This window comes from Anabrus simplex, chromosome 6, assembly GCF_040414725.1.
Source record: "Anabrus simplex isolate iqAnaSimp1 chromosome 6, ASM4041472v1, whole genome shotgun sequence".
Lineage (NCBI taxonomy): Eukaryota > Metazoa > Arthropoda > Insecta > Orthoptera > Tettigoniidae > Anabrus > Anabrus simplex.
In genome coordinates this window covers 118,594,255-118,609,603 of record NC_090270.1, presented here as the reverse complement: position 1 = coordinate 118,609,603, position 15,349 = coordinate 118,594,255, and the positions used below count along the sequence as shown (strand labels likewise).

Here is a 15,349-nt window from a genome sequence, read left to right as displayed (position 1 = left end):
GAAGTACGCAGGAGATAACTTACTGGAACTAGTTGAAATACTATTTCAACAGATCTGACTCACATGAGAGATCCCTGATGTATGGAGGAATGCTGTAATCAACCCCACCCGCTGTACAAGAAAGAAGACAAACAATCGCTTAACCACAAGCTTGCTTTGGGGAGATAATATGTTTGAATCTCACCGTTCGCTGCCCTGAAGATAGTCGTCCAAGGTTATCCATCATCTTAACTAAGGCCGTAGCCATTATCTTTCCAGTTCAATCCCTTGCTCATCATATCGTCACTGGAAACCTGCACGTGTTCTTGTGACGTTAAACCACAAGTAATAAATAGAAGAATAGTGATATCGGTTAAAGGAATGAGTATCGATGATAGATTAATTCATGGTCTAAAGATAAAAGCAAAGTTGCAACCACAGAGTTCTGTCTTAAGTAGTTCTTTTTCTTCTTCTTCTTAATCTGTTTACCCTCCAGGGTCGGTTTCTCCCTCGGACTCAGCGACGGATACCACCTCTACCGCCTCAAGGGCAGTGTCCTGGAGCTTCAGACTTTGGGTCGGGGGATACAACTGGGGAGAATTACCAGTACCTCGCCCAGGCGGCCTCACCTGCTATGCTGAACAGGGGCCTAGTGGAGGGATGGGAAGATTGGATGGGACAGGCAAGGAAGAGGGAAGGAAGTGGCCGTGGCCTTAAGTTAGGAACTATCCTGGCATTTGCCTGGAGGAGAAGTGGGAAACCACGGAAAACCACTTCCAGGATGGCTGAGGTGGGAATCGAACCCACCTCTACTCAGTTGACCTCCCGAGGCTGAGTGGACCCCGGACCACTTTTCAAATTTCGTGGCAGAGCCGGGAATCGAACCCGGACCTCCGGGGATGGCAGCTAATCACGCTAACCACTACACCACAGAGGCGGACAAGTAGTTCTTTTTATCACCGTAAAAGAACTGAAGGGTGCTCCGGTAATCATGTTTTTATTGGTCGCCCCCTTTCCTTCTTCCAACAATTCTTCATTCAAAGGTATTGCAAGCCTCTTTGCCTGGAGATTAGTCCGACTGTTGAAGAACATGGGAGCGTTAAAACTGAAGACGTCATATTCCCCAAGAGCCCAGTATCATCGGGATCAGAAGATAAGAAAACCGGGCAAGTGGGTGTGTGTTTTGGGTCACGTAGCTATAAGTTTTCATTCTGGAGATGGTGGGTTCGAACACCGCTGTTGCCAGCCCTGAAAATGGTTTTCCATAGTTTCCCATTTTAATACGTGGCAAATGCCGGGGCTGTACCTTAATTAAGCCCACGGTCACTTCCTTGACATCTTAGCCCTTTCTTTTCCCATCTTCGCCATAAGACCTATCTGTGTCGGTGCGACGTAAAGCAAATTGCAAAAATTAAAATAAAAAGAGCTGAACAAATACATTCAAATAGGGAAGATTGGAGAAAGAAGGTTACACTTGTAACTGGAAGGAACGCCGGAGCCGTGCTGAGTGGCTCAGACGGTAGAGGCGCTGGCCTTCTGACCCCAACTTGACAGTTTCGATCCTGGCTCAGTACGGTGGTATTTGAAACTGCTCAAATACGTCAGCCTCTTGTCGGTTGATTTACTGCCATGTAAAAGAACTTCTTGCGAAACCAAATTCCGACACCTTGGTGTCTTCAGAAATCGTCAAAGTAGTTAGTGGGACGTTAAAAAATAGCATTATTATGGTTTATAGGAATGTCGGGTTTATCTCATGTCCCATGGTCGCCATTGCCCGATCTCAGTGTGTTTCTCAAGTGGGATAGTAAATGTAATTAAACGGCATGAGATTGGAAAGCATTGTTCATACAGTAATTAAAGACTGTAATAGTTATTTATATATTAAGGTTCAAGCTGTGTAATACACGCGAGGCACGTAGCACCGAGGATATTAAATGCCAAGTTAAGACCTTCATACATACAAAAGTTTACGCATGACAGGATAATTTTCATTTCAGAATTAATAGCGAAGAATGAAAATAACACGTATGTTTAGACATTAACGTAATATTTTAAAGCGAAGTAAAATAGGCCTGTATAACCATAAAACGACAGTAAGCGACAATAGAAACTATCTTCATATTTTATAACTTTCATGTTTTCAAATTTATAGTTCATTGTGTGAGCAGATTAGGTGATCAAATATAAAAATGACTAGCCACGGAATTGTCGGAAAGTTTGTCTTTGTGGCTTTTCCAACTGAAGTCAACATAGATCATTAGAATGACTTCAGTAGGAATGCAGCAATTAAAAGCAATGTTATCATGTAAAATACTCGATCAAATGGAAAACCGCACATTTTCTCACTTTTAACGACCAGTACTGCGCTGCCGATCTAACAGACCAAAGTTTCAGTGCTGGAATGACAGGGCACAGACAGCCGCGAACACTCCTCTGCCATTACTCCGTTAAATGTGCACACTGTTCATTTTAATTATTGCCTCAGAATATAAATTGAATGCTGGAATACTATGATGGGTCAGTGTGTTACGTACCAGTAGTATCAGAAAATGTATGAACCAGAGGAATGGCACGCTAAAGAAGAAAGTTATCCAATTCCCCAGCTATTTCCCGCCAATATTCAGGCAGGCTGTCATACTCGGTACGGGGATGAGTGACAGCAGAAGACAGAAAGCACATCACAACAAACAATGGCAATGTAATGTGGTGGTCGCGCTCGAAAATATAACGCCATAGTCGCGTGGATTACAATCGTATCCCAATTTTCGGTGGGTATTTTATTAACTATTTTATGTTTTCAAATGTTGATTTTCGAAGTTATAAGAAGGATGGAGGATGATATATGCACTAATCAGGGACAAGTACACGATATATCCAATATTTTGACGCAGCATGGAAAATTTATTTGCCGGGCAGAGTGGCTGAGACGGTTGAGGCGCTGGCCTTTTGACCCAAACTTGGCAGGTACCAAAAGCAAGTGTGTTAGGTTTGCAGACATAACATAAATAAGCCTGGATTACAATAATAATCCACGCGACCACTGGAGGGTTATTGTTGATCAATTGTATGAGCTTTCTATATTGTAGGCCTTCACACTTAGTTTTCTTCCGACTCTGTGATATTAGAGAATCGTATTATTAATAGCGTAGACTATAGTTGCTTATTCCTCGACTTTACATACCGATTTTCATTAAATTCTGTTTACCCATTTTCTCATGATTCGGCGCTGATATGGACTTAGCAACAAAAAATCCAAATTCATGAATATATCACCATAGCCGGTACGGTAAAAATGTATAAGGCGTAAATGATCGATATTGTCATACTATATAACTTTAATTATGTAGTGTTTATCTATAGGACCACTAATAACATGTTGTTGTTGTTGTTGTTGTTGTTGTTGTTGTTGTTGTTGTTGTTGTTGTTTGAGTCATCAGGCCATAGACTGGTGTGATGCAGCCTTCCATGCCACCCTGTCCTGTGATAACCTTTTCAATTCTACGTAACTATCGCATCCTGCATCTGCTCTAATCTGCTTGTCATATTCATACCTTGATATACCCCTACCGTTCTTACCACCTGCACTTCCTTCAAAAACCAACTGAACAAGTCCTGAGTGTCTTAAGGTGTGTCCTTTCTCTCTCCTTTTCTCGCAAAATTTAGCCAAATCTATCTCCTCTCAATAATTCGATTAGTACGGTATGCCTTCATTTGTGATTCGATCTATCCATCTCACCTTCAGCGTTCTTCTGTAACACCACATTTCAAAAGTTTATACTCCCTTTCTTTCTGAGCTAGGTGTCGTCCATGTTTCACTTCCATACAATGCCACGCCCCAGATGGAAGTCTTCAGAAACATCTTCATAATTCCTATATCAATGTTTGAAGTGAGCAAATTTCTTTTCTTAAGAAAGCTCTTCCTTTCTTTTGCTAGTCTGCATTTTATGTCCTCTTTACTTCTGCCATCGTTAGTTATTTTACTACCCAAGTAACAATATTCATCTACTTCCTTTAAGACTTCATTTCCTAATCTAATAATCTTATATTACCTGCATCACCTGCTTTCGTTCGACTGCACTCCATTACTTTTGTTTTTGGACTTGTACTCCTTAGCCAAAACATCGCCCATACCATTCAGCAACTTCTCGAGATCTTCTGCAGTCTCAGATAAAATAACAATATCATCGGCAAATCTCAAGGTTTTGATTTCCTCTCGTTGGATTGTGATTCTCTTTCCAAATTATGCTTCGATTTCCTTTACTCCCTGTTCTGTGTAAACATTGAAAAGGAGGGTGGGGGGGGCAAACTGCAACCTTGCCTAACTCTTTTCTGGATTGCTGCTCCTTTTATCAAGCCCTCGATTCTTATCACTGCAGACTGATTTTTATACAGATTGTAGATAATTCTTCGTTCTCGGTGTCTGATCCCAATCACCTTTAGAATTTCAAATAGCTTGGTCCAATCAACATTATCGAATCCCTTTTCTAGATCTACGAACGCCATGTACGTGGGATTGTCCTTAATTCGATCCTCTAAGATGAGACGTAAACTCAGGATTGCTTCACGTGTTCCTACATTTCTTCTGATGCCACATTGATCTTCTCCCAACTCAGCTTCAGCGTGTCTTTCCATTCTTCTGTAAATAATATGTGTTCGAATTTTGCAGGCGTGAGATACTAATTTCGTCCTTAAAATTGGGAACATTCAAACTTGAAATATGTATAATCTCTTCATTATTTTTATAAATATTTACAACATAGCTATTGAAGTTTCACAACCGAATAATCTTGTTGCACTTACTTCAGCATAAGTAATTATTAGAAAAGACTTCGAACTCAACAATACATTCACAAGTCTATAGCAACCACTTCCTTTTAGAAATGTCATTAGTGTGAACAATATATGGTAGCGTTTTATTTATTTTTTGCTACATACTCCATCCACGGCTAGAAGAGAAGAATGAAAATCCTCAGCCTGTGTCCAGTCATTCGACCGGGTCAGGAATGGAATGAATGAAGTCCCCATCTAGCGGCGAGGATAGGAAATGTGGCGGCTAAGAAAACTGTCGCACTCCTCTGGGGCAATGATTAATGATTGATAGATGAAATGAAGTGATGTTGGAGAGTGTCGCTGGAATGAAAGACGGCAGGGAAAACCAGAGTCTTGTCCCGCCTCCGCTTTGTCCAGCACAAATCTCACATGGAGTGACCGGGATTTGAATTACGGAACCCAGCGATGAGAGGCCGGTGCGCTACCGCCTGAGCCACGGAGGCTCTCTGCTTAATAATGACTACTGTGTTATTATTTGTCCGTCTAAAGAATATTGAATGCAGCGTGCCTATAAAGTACGTACGTAGGCGTATTACGCTCTCGACGTGTTGTTCATCGAACCGAACATCTCACCGCACATTTCGGTAATAGTTACAGCCCGAGGGCCGATTTACTGCCCTAGCTTGTTCGGACGATATACCAGCGCTGCATAAAATGTAAAATGGCTTGAGGTCTGAAAGCGGCTCAGTCAGCATCCTGAATAGAATTTGGCAAAAATTTCGCGTCCGAATTACCTGGAAGTAACAGACCTAAAAATGGGGCACTCGCATAGAAATTGTAATTATTGAAAGCGTGTAAGTCTTTACACTTCGTGATGAGGGTGCTAAAGGGTAAGCAAGTCCCAGGCGAAGGCGCCGGGCTATTTATCACTCGTGAGGCCATCCTGGAATATGGAGGAGCCGTTTTGGACCAATACCAAATAGGGTTCGTCAATGAAACAGAGATGGTACACCAAAAGGCTGCAATGCTCGTGTTCTATTATTTCAATGCAAGAAGTACTCTAGTGTTAGAGAAACATAGGTGGGAGACACTGGGAACTAGAAAGAAAAAAAGCATGGTTCTGTGCCGTGTACAAAGCGTATGTGAATAACCCTGCTTGGGGTGAGTTGAACAGTCGATTAGAAAATTCCTACTGCATAAGCAGGACTGATCAACCGCGTAAAGTAAAAGGTAGACTGTGCAAAACTATCCGTGCTAAATATTTTTTTAAATTGTAAAAAAATGATAATTGCAGCAGTCGTAGAGCCTTTTCCTAAAAATATAAGATGCTCCAAGAATATACTCCAGTATCCTGTACATTTTTGTGTAAATTTATATGCGGTGATGTTCTATTTCAATGTTAAACTCAGCCTACTGTAAACAGTAGTGTTAAGGCATTATAAATATTTTAGTTACCTGTGAATTTGTAATTATGGTGTACTTGAAATGTTAAATTAATAGTAAGTCATTGTACCACTCAATCTGTTGTAATAATAATGCTATTGGTTTTACGTCCCATTAACAACTTTTACGGTTTTTGGAGACGCCGAAGTGCCGAAATTTTGACCCGTAATATTTTTTACATGTAGGAAAATCTACCGACACGAGGTTGTCGTATTTGAGCACCTTCAAATACCATCGGACTGAGAGAGGATCGAACCTGCCAAGTTGGGGTTAGAAGGCCAGCGCCTTTACCGTCTGAGCCACTCAGCCCGGGCAATTTGAAAAGTGGTACGAGGGCTGGAACGGGGTCCATTCAGCCTCGGGAGGTCAACTGAGTAGAGGTGGGTTCGATTCCCACCTCAGCCATCCTGGAAGTGATTTTTCGTGGTTTCCCACTTCTTATTCAGCCAAATGCCGGGATGATACCTAACGCGACCCAATGTCTCACACTCGAGGACACTCCCCTTGAGGCGGTGGAGGTGGGATCCCTCGTTGAGTCCGAGGGAAAAAACAACTATGTGTTTTTTTGTTTTTTGCTAGGGGCTTTACGTCGCGCCGACACAGATAGGTCTTATGGCGACGATGGGATAGGAAAGGTCTAGGAGTTGGAAAAAGCGGCCGTGGCCTTCATTAAGGTACAGCCCCAGCATTTGCCTGGTGTGAAAATGGGAAACCACGGAAAACCATTTTCAGGGCTGCCGATAGTGGGATTCGAACCTACTATCTCCCGGATGCAAGCTCACAGCCGCGCGCCTCTACGCGCACGGCCAACTCGCCCGGTGTAAAAAAGCCTATGGAGAGTAAGCAGATTAAGAAAGAAAGGGACTGTAATTTATTAAATATTTCGTTATGGAATTGTTTGTTGTATTTGTTGTTGTTGTTGTATAATTTATGTTTGAGTTTTACTTTGTTGTCATAGTGTTGAAAGTAAGTATTTCCACCGAGTTATTTCCCAGTTGCAATGCATTTGTTAATAAGAACAACAACAACAACAACAACAACAATAATAATAATAATAATAATAATAATAATAATAATAATAATAATAATAATAATAATGAGATATTTTTGAAATTTGCCTCTTCAAAGTTGCCTGATGACTTGAGAACGCTGAACATACCGCTGATGTCCACATCCTTTTTAACCTTAAAACTAACGTCGGTCATTAAGGGATACGGAAAGTACGGTCATCCCCATACAGGCAATGAAGGCCCTTTGAGGGGTGGATTTCGGAGACCACGAAGTGCCAGAATTTTTCTCTCTCAGCAATTATTTTACTTGCCCGTAAGACTAAAGTAACGTAAAGACTTCTACTAATCGTAACCTTGACACTTGGTGGGGTAGAGTGGTTGGATCTACGCCCGGCCGCCTTTGCCCCCAGGAATTAACCTGGTACTCATTTTTAGTGTAGGCTGAGTGAACTTCAGATCCATATGCACTTCCGAAAGTGGAAATCTCATTTATTAAATTTTTCGACTTCCTGACAAGGATTCGAACCCACGTCCTTCCGGGTGTGTCTTCATCGCCTCGGCCAGGCAGCCCCCGGAAGATAAAAGACTCAGCACTAAGCAAAATGCTAAAGGTCTCTCGAATTCCAAGGTGTCGATAAATAATATTCTGCGAGATTTCTTTAATATGGCGGAAGTCAATGCCATGGAGTTGTCGCACTTAAACACCTTCAAACGACACTGAACTTAGCCAAGATCGAACGCAATCTTGTGATCAGAAGGTTAAAGACCAATAACGGTGCCATTACTGAGGTTGACGCAAGTGTGATAAACAGATATAACTTGAAAACAATATGCTCTCACCCATGGGTAAATAATGCAGGCCAGGCAGCCCCCGGAAGATAAAAGACTCAGCACCAAGCAATATGCTAAAGGTCTCTCGAATTCCAAGGTGTCGATAAATAATATTCTCCGAGATTTCTTTAATATGGCGGAAGTCAATGCCATGGAGTTGTCGCACTTAAACACCTTCAAACGACACTGAACTTAGCCAAGATCGAACGCAATCTTGTGATCAGAAGGTTAAAGACCAATAACGGTGCCATTACTGAGGTTGACGCAAGTGTGATAAACAGATATAACTTGAAAACAATATGCTCTCACCCATGGGTAAATAATGCAAGTATTGAGTAAAGATTAACATGCAGTCAAACCTGTAGAGAAGAAATATAAAAAAACTAATTATATTAACATAAGATAGCCCAACAATCTCTAAAATTAAATCCTTGGAATTATTATTATTATTATTATTATTATTATTATTATTATTATTTTTATTATTATTATTATTCGTAATGTATGGCTATGAAGTGTTACATCCAGTTAGTATTTGTATTATTATTACGATACGGTCGCGTTGTTTGTGAGGTTATGTCATGAAACATGTGCTGTACATAAATATTTATATGAGTTCAGTTAATGTAAATAACTGTAAATTAATATTTTATAATTTATTATTATCTGTATATGATGTGAAATCCGCTACAGAATTGGGAAACACACTGTAACTTCCAGAATGGCACTAGATCATGGTAGAATATTCTGTACATTATAACCATATTGTTAGGCACTCGAGAATTTACGAGAAGGTATTTTGGTAATACATCTTTCTAGAAGCCTGACCAAGCACGTATATAAGGAGGTGGTCTTGATGGTAACGACGAGTTATTGTTCAGTAGAGTTATGAGTTAACAGGTTATACTTGTGACCACGTGTTGTGACAAGCTTTTAAGCAATCATCTGTTTCAACTGTGTTTTAAGGTTGCAGTCTCCATGTGCAGTGATAGGCAATTTTCAGAATGGCGGTTTGTGATGTGAGTGTTTTGTTTGTGACAGCAGTGATTAAGGTTATGTGTGTGTTTAATTTGTAAATAGATGTGAATAAATGACTGTACCAACTGACAGCATTTCATGTGCGTCTTTGTGGATACGTTAAGGTTGGCAGCTGTATATAAATGAAGTGATTAATTCCGTGTCCTTAGACAGTGGAAAATAACCAGTTTCTCATTCCTCGAGTAGGCTGAGTGACCCAAGATTTAACGACTCTTCAGAAGGAACACCATCGAGTTTAAATCTTGGCTACCTCTCCCTGTTATTGATGCTGAAGTTGCTCATGGTCCACCCGGAAGGACGTTGGTGCAGTTCCCCGATACGAAGTCGAAAACTTTTTAAAAAGACATATCTAAAGATGCCCTTGGTCCTAGAATTCACTCGACTGTTACCACAACTGAGTACCAGGTTAATGCATGGCGAGAAAGGGGGCCGGACATAGAAGCGAACTCTCTATCCCGCTTTATGACGAGGTTTCCACTACTCCAAGGTCTTTCGTAGATTGTACTTTAATATAATTTTCTAAAAACATTACCTAGTTTGTCGAAGCTAGTCAATCCGTTTTTCCTCACATTTTGAATGTTGGTTGGAGCAACAGCTAAAAGTATTCTCAACGAGCAAATGGCCGTGCGGTTTGCCTCACGTGATTGTCAGCTTGCATTCTAGAGATAGAGCGCTCGAACCCTACTGTTGGAAATCGTGAAGATGGTTCTTCCGTGGTTTCCCATATTCACACCAGGCAAATGCTGGAGCTGCACCTTAATTAGGACCACGGCCGCTTCTTTCCCACTCCTACAAAACTTTCCTATCCCATCGTCGCCATAAGACCTATCCGTGTCGGTGCGATGTAAAGCAAATTGTAAAAAACGGGAAAACTCCCATTTCATGATATCGTTGTTGTTGTTGTTGTTGTTTTCGGTGGACTGCAAGATGTTACGATTCCACCTGTTGTTACTTTCTGATGGACGTATTATTTATTTATTTATTTATTTATTTATTTATTTAGTTAGTTAGTTAGTTAGTTAGTTAGTTAGTTAGTTAGTTAGTTAGTTAGTTAGTTAGTTAGTTAGTTAGTTAGTTAGTTAGTTAGTTAGTTAGTTAGTTAGTTAGTTAGTTAGTTAGTTAGTTAGTTAGTTGTCCGACTCGTTGGCTGAATGGTGAGCGTACTGGCCTTCCGTTCAGAGGGTCCCGGGTTCGATTCCCGGTCGGGTCGGGGATTTTAACAGTCATTGGTGAATTCCAATGTCTCGGGGACTGGGTGTTTGTGCTGTTCCCAATATCCCTGGAACTCACACACCACACATAACGCTATCCTCCGCCACAATAACACGCATTTACCTACTTATGGCAGATGCTACCCACCCTTATCGGAGAGTCTGCCTTACAAAGGCTGCACTCGGCTAGAAATATACACACGAATTTTTTATTTAGTTAGTTAATTTGTTAGATAGTTATTCACCCCACTTTGACGTATTAAAGACTATAAAGCTCTCTATTATACTAAACCAGTCTATTAAAAAATAAATAAATAAATAATATGGCATTACCGGAGTTGATTAAGTCCTCTAAAACAGTAGACAAATCTTTTCGGTGAGCTTTCTTCATCAGCCTCCCTGATAGAACAAATTTGAAGAACATATTACTATACAGTATATCCCCAAGTTACGACGATTTTTGCAGATCCCTCAAATATTTAATATGTTTATGATGTAAAGTCACGACGTAGCTTGATAAAGTGGGAAATATAAAATTCGTCTGTACGAAGGTGATGTGGAACAATCAAATAAGCATATATTATAGGTCTTTTTTTTTTCTTTCTTGATGGTTTAACGTCTCACCAACACATTGAAGGTTTGCAGCTACGCAAGGATGGATAGGGCTAGGATTGGGAAGGAAGTGGCCTTGGCCTTAATTAAGGTACAGACCCTGTATTTGACTGGTGTGAAAATGGTAGACCACGGAAAACCCTATTCAGGACTGCCGACGGTGGGATTTGAACCAACCATCTTCCGAATGCAAGCTCAGAGCTATGCGACCCTAACCGCATGGGCAACTCGTTCCGTACGGGTGTTAATGTCCAGTGCGTCCTCTTACGTGGGCAGATTAAGTCCTAAATCATATCAACGCTGAACAATGAAAATACATTATTATTATTATTATTATTATTATTATTATTATTATTATTATTATTATTATTATTATTATTATTATTATTATTATTATTATTATTCTTATTTAGTATGTTCTGTCTTACGGAATACTTGCATGGTGAGGGGCTTAATAAACGTAACCAATAAAATACAAGTTGTTCAAATCCTTATCCTACGAATAATTTATCAGAAAGAAAGATTATACTCGAGTGGTCATGCTGAAGAAATATATTTAAGGTAAATCGGCTGTAATACCCAAATATATTGACAAAATCAAAAATAGAATTCAGAATATTAACCATAAATACTCTGCACGCAGTAATCTGCACCACCGTTGTATACCATACAAATCGAAACTTAATATTACAAAGCGCAATTTCTTGTATGACATTCCAAAATTATTTTAGGTCTTTACTGATTCTTTACAAACTACTTAATTAAGCCAGAAAATCAGTTTGAAGCGTCTTAAATCGTTTGTCACGAATAATAAAACTGTTAATGAAGAAAAAAATGAAAATATCAAGTCAACGTACTCAGTTTCTATTTGATGCTCCACCATGTACGTACTGTTTATCATATCCACACACCCATACTCGTACATCAGGCATCATTGTTAAATAAACCTTTTCCTATAAAATTTAAATTCTGAAGTACCGTACACAAGGTTCCACCTTACGAGGTATTACAGATATCCAAACTTGACTCTGTTGTGGTTTGTATGATTTTATTATTATTATTATTATTATTATTATTATTATTATTATTATTACATTGTATAGGCTTGTTGGATCCCCAACAACTTCATAGAGTGCGCGCCATGAAAGGCTTGTTTGGGAAATAAGGAGTGTTGTATTCCTCATCGATCTAGAACGTGCTATTACATAATCATCATTCACCAACCCCACTGAAATGCATACACCAACAACCCTCCCCTTGTCCCCCTCCCCCACCTCTATCAGCGACATCTCCACTCCACTTATCACAGGAACTGACTGCAGAGGAAAGGTGTTACTTGCATCACTCATACCTCAGTCACTTTCAAATCGTCAAGCCAAAGACTAAGGTAGGGTAAGGGTTATTCTGCCCGAAGGCAGGTCCGAACCTCCGCAGAGGTGTTCCTGAGCCGGAGTTTACGTGCGGTAGAGTGGCCAGTTCCTTTCCGCTCCTCCATTCCCTTACCCCCCACCGACAGCGCGTGGCAACCCATCCAACTCCTGACCACGCCCAATGTTGCTTAACTTCGGAGATCTCACGGGATCCGGTATTTCAACACGGCTACGGCCGTTGGCAAGACTAAGAGAGGGCAATAAAAACAAATTTTTCCAGGCAATACCTGAAATTATTATTACTATTATTATTATTATTATTATTATTATTATTATTATTATTATTATTATTATTATTATTATTATTTCGTGTGGCTATTCCTAGCCTAGTGCAGCCCTTGTAAGGCAGACCCTCCAACGAGGGTGGGCGGCACCTGCCGTGTATCGGAACTGCATGCTTTTGTGGTGGAGGATAGTGTGGGTATTAACTAACACCCAGTCCCCAGCCAGGATAATAACCATTTAAAGTTAAAATCTTCGATCCAGCAGGGAATCGAACCCGGGGCCTTCTGAACTGAAGGTGACTACGCCGACCACTCAGCCAAGAAGCCGGACATAATAATAATAATAATAATAATAATAATAATAATAATAATAATAATAATAATAATAATAATAATAATAATAATAATCTTGAAATATTTACGGATATTAAAGTTAAAAAGAAATATGTTCTACCAATTATGTCATAAAAGAAATAGGAGACGCGAGATAGTTAGCGTTTCGATTCAGAACACAGAGGTTTTCTTTTTAATTTAACCCCCTTCCCCCAATTCAGAGACTGGGTTTTAGAATTGTAACTTCGATCTAAATTATGTCAACATTTCCGAAATTTCCTGGAGTTTGCATGATAAACGTGAGCGTTAAAAGACACTGTAAATGGTCACTATTACACTAAATATTTCACTATCGCAACTTAATAACATACCATTGCTCATAAATTCCGAGTTACTCAAAGTATAAGTACGGTGCAGTTGGTAAGGTACTTGCTCATGATTAGTGGATCAAATCCGGCACATTTGATTGTCATTTAAAACTGCCCACATATGGTGTCAGTAGATTTACTGGCTCATTAAAGAACCCATTTTCGAAATTATTATTATTATTATTATTATTATTATTATTATTATTATTATTATTATTACGATTTTCGGAAACGCTGAGGTACTGGAATTTTGTCTCGTGGGGATTATTTCACATCCCAGTAAATCTACCGATACCAGGCTGAGCATCTTCAAATACCACCGAACTGAGTCGGAAGCGAACCCGCTAACTTGAGCTCAGAATGCACTCCACGGTCTGAACAACTCAGTTTGGTATTATTATTATTATTATTATTATTATTATTATTATTATTATTATTATTATTATTGGCTCCTGGGCTGAATAGTCAGAGGGCCCCGGGTTTGGTTCCCAACTGGGTCGGAGATTTTAACCTTAAATAGTTAAATCCCTTGACTCTGGGATTGGGTGTTTGTGCTGTTCCCAACATCCCTGCAACTCATTCACCACAGACAACATTATCTTCCAATACAATAACACGCAGTTTCCCGTACGCGGCACATGCCCCCACCCCCGTGGGTCTATCTTACAAAGGGCTGCACCTGGTTAGCAATAGCCACACGAAATTATTATTTTTATTGTTATTAGTTATTGGATATTTTCCCATTATTCAGGGTCGTGACTACCTTGTAGATTAAGTGCAGTTCTACGCCCGGATGCCTTTATTGACGCTAATCCTATGTGGGAGGTTGTGTTCTCCTTTGCGTGAGTCTGTGGTGGTTAACAGTGTGATATATTGTATGTAAATGAAGATTTGGAAGAAGTATTCGATCACCCATCCCCAAGAGCCAGAAGAATTTGCCTGAATGTAATCCACAGCCTATTTCCAGTTGTTCGACCGGGCAGGAATGGAATGAATATAGCGGCGAGGATCGGAATTGTGCCGGTTGCCGAAGCCTGTCACACTCCTCTGGGGCAATGATTAATGCCTGCCGAATGAAATTAAATGATACTGGAGAGTGTCGCTGGAATAAAAGATGACAGGGAAAACCGGAGTACCCGGAGAAAAAGCTGTCCCGCCTCCGCTTTGTCCAGCATAAATCTCAGATCAAGTGACCGGGATTTGGTCACGGAACCCAGAGGTAAAGAGGCCAGCGTGCTGCCGCCTGAGCCATAGAGGCTTCAGAAATTTATCTGACGCGACTGAAATTCCGGATCTGACTAGAAATAGAACCCGGACTCCCAGAACTGAGGGCCTTTAAGCTGACCGTTCAATCATTATTATTATTATTATTATTATTATTATTATTATTATTATTATTATTATTATTATTACTCGTTTCTACATTGGAAAACAAATTTCTAGGAGAACTAAAGGGCATATTTTTTTCTGAACTACATTTCTATCACTGAAAAAATAGAAGGTGAATTAACACCAGGAAATAATTCAATACCTTGTAAGGTAAAAACTACAATATTTACTTGATTCAAGTGCACATAGGAATAACTCTATGAAATCTACGTCCTAACTTGGGAATTATCTACGTACTGAAATAAAAGAAATTACTTTTGCTTACATTTCTGAGTAAGCAGAGTGAAGAGCTATGTATTACTGGCACATTGAATCACGTTTCACTTGGAGGGACTGGTCGACTATCGAACGAGACGAGACGCACATTGCTCCCGGAACAGTTGTTAGCACGTGATCGTCTCTAGCGCGCGGCGATGACCTACTGAGGGAAATGTGTTTTGAAGCGTCGCCTCGTTCGCTCGACGACTGTGAACTGCGCATGTGCGTCTCCCACTTTGTCCTAGCCAGAGCAATGACTGTTTTAGTCGTCTATGTGTCTCTCTGATGCCATTACTGCTTCAGTATCTGTACAGACTGTCATCAGAGTCAATATAAGCCCTTTCTCACATTGTTCAATATATAAAATAAATGATGGGCACTAGGAAGATAAACTTCCAAATACATACAAAAATAAAATTCATTACGCCGCATTTGAAGTTTTTAAATATTTTA

General features: G+C 40.0%; 1 protein-coding gene across 1 annotated transcript in view; it reads right to left on the bottom strand.

The window, feature by feature from the left end:
• Positions 1 to 15,037, bottom strand: part of LOC136876168 (dipeptidase 1) — a 602,180-nt gene extending 587,143 nt beyond the window's left edge. Inside the window, exon 1 of the mRNA XM_068228333.1 lies at positions 14,904 to 15,037. The gene's annotated coding sequence lies outside the window, so the exon portion shown is untranslated. The remainder of the gene's footprint in view (positions 1 to 14,903) is intronic.
• Between the last annotated feature and the right edge of the window lie 312 nt (positions 15,038 to 15,349).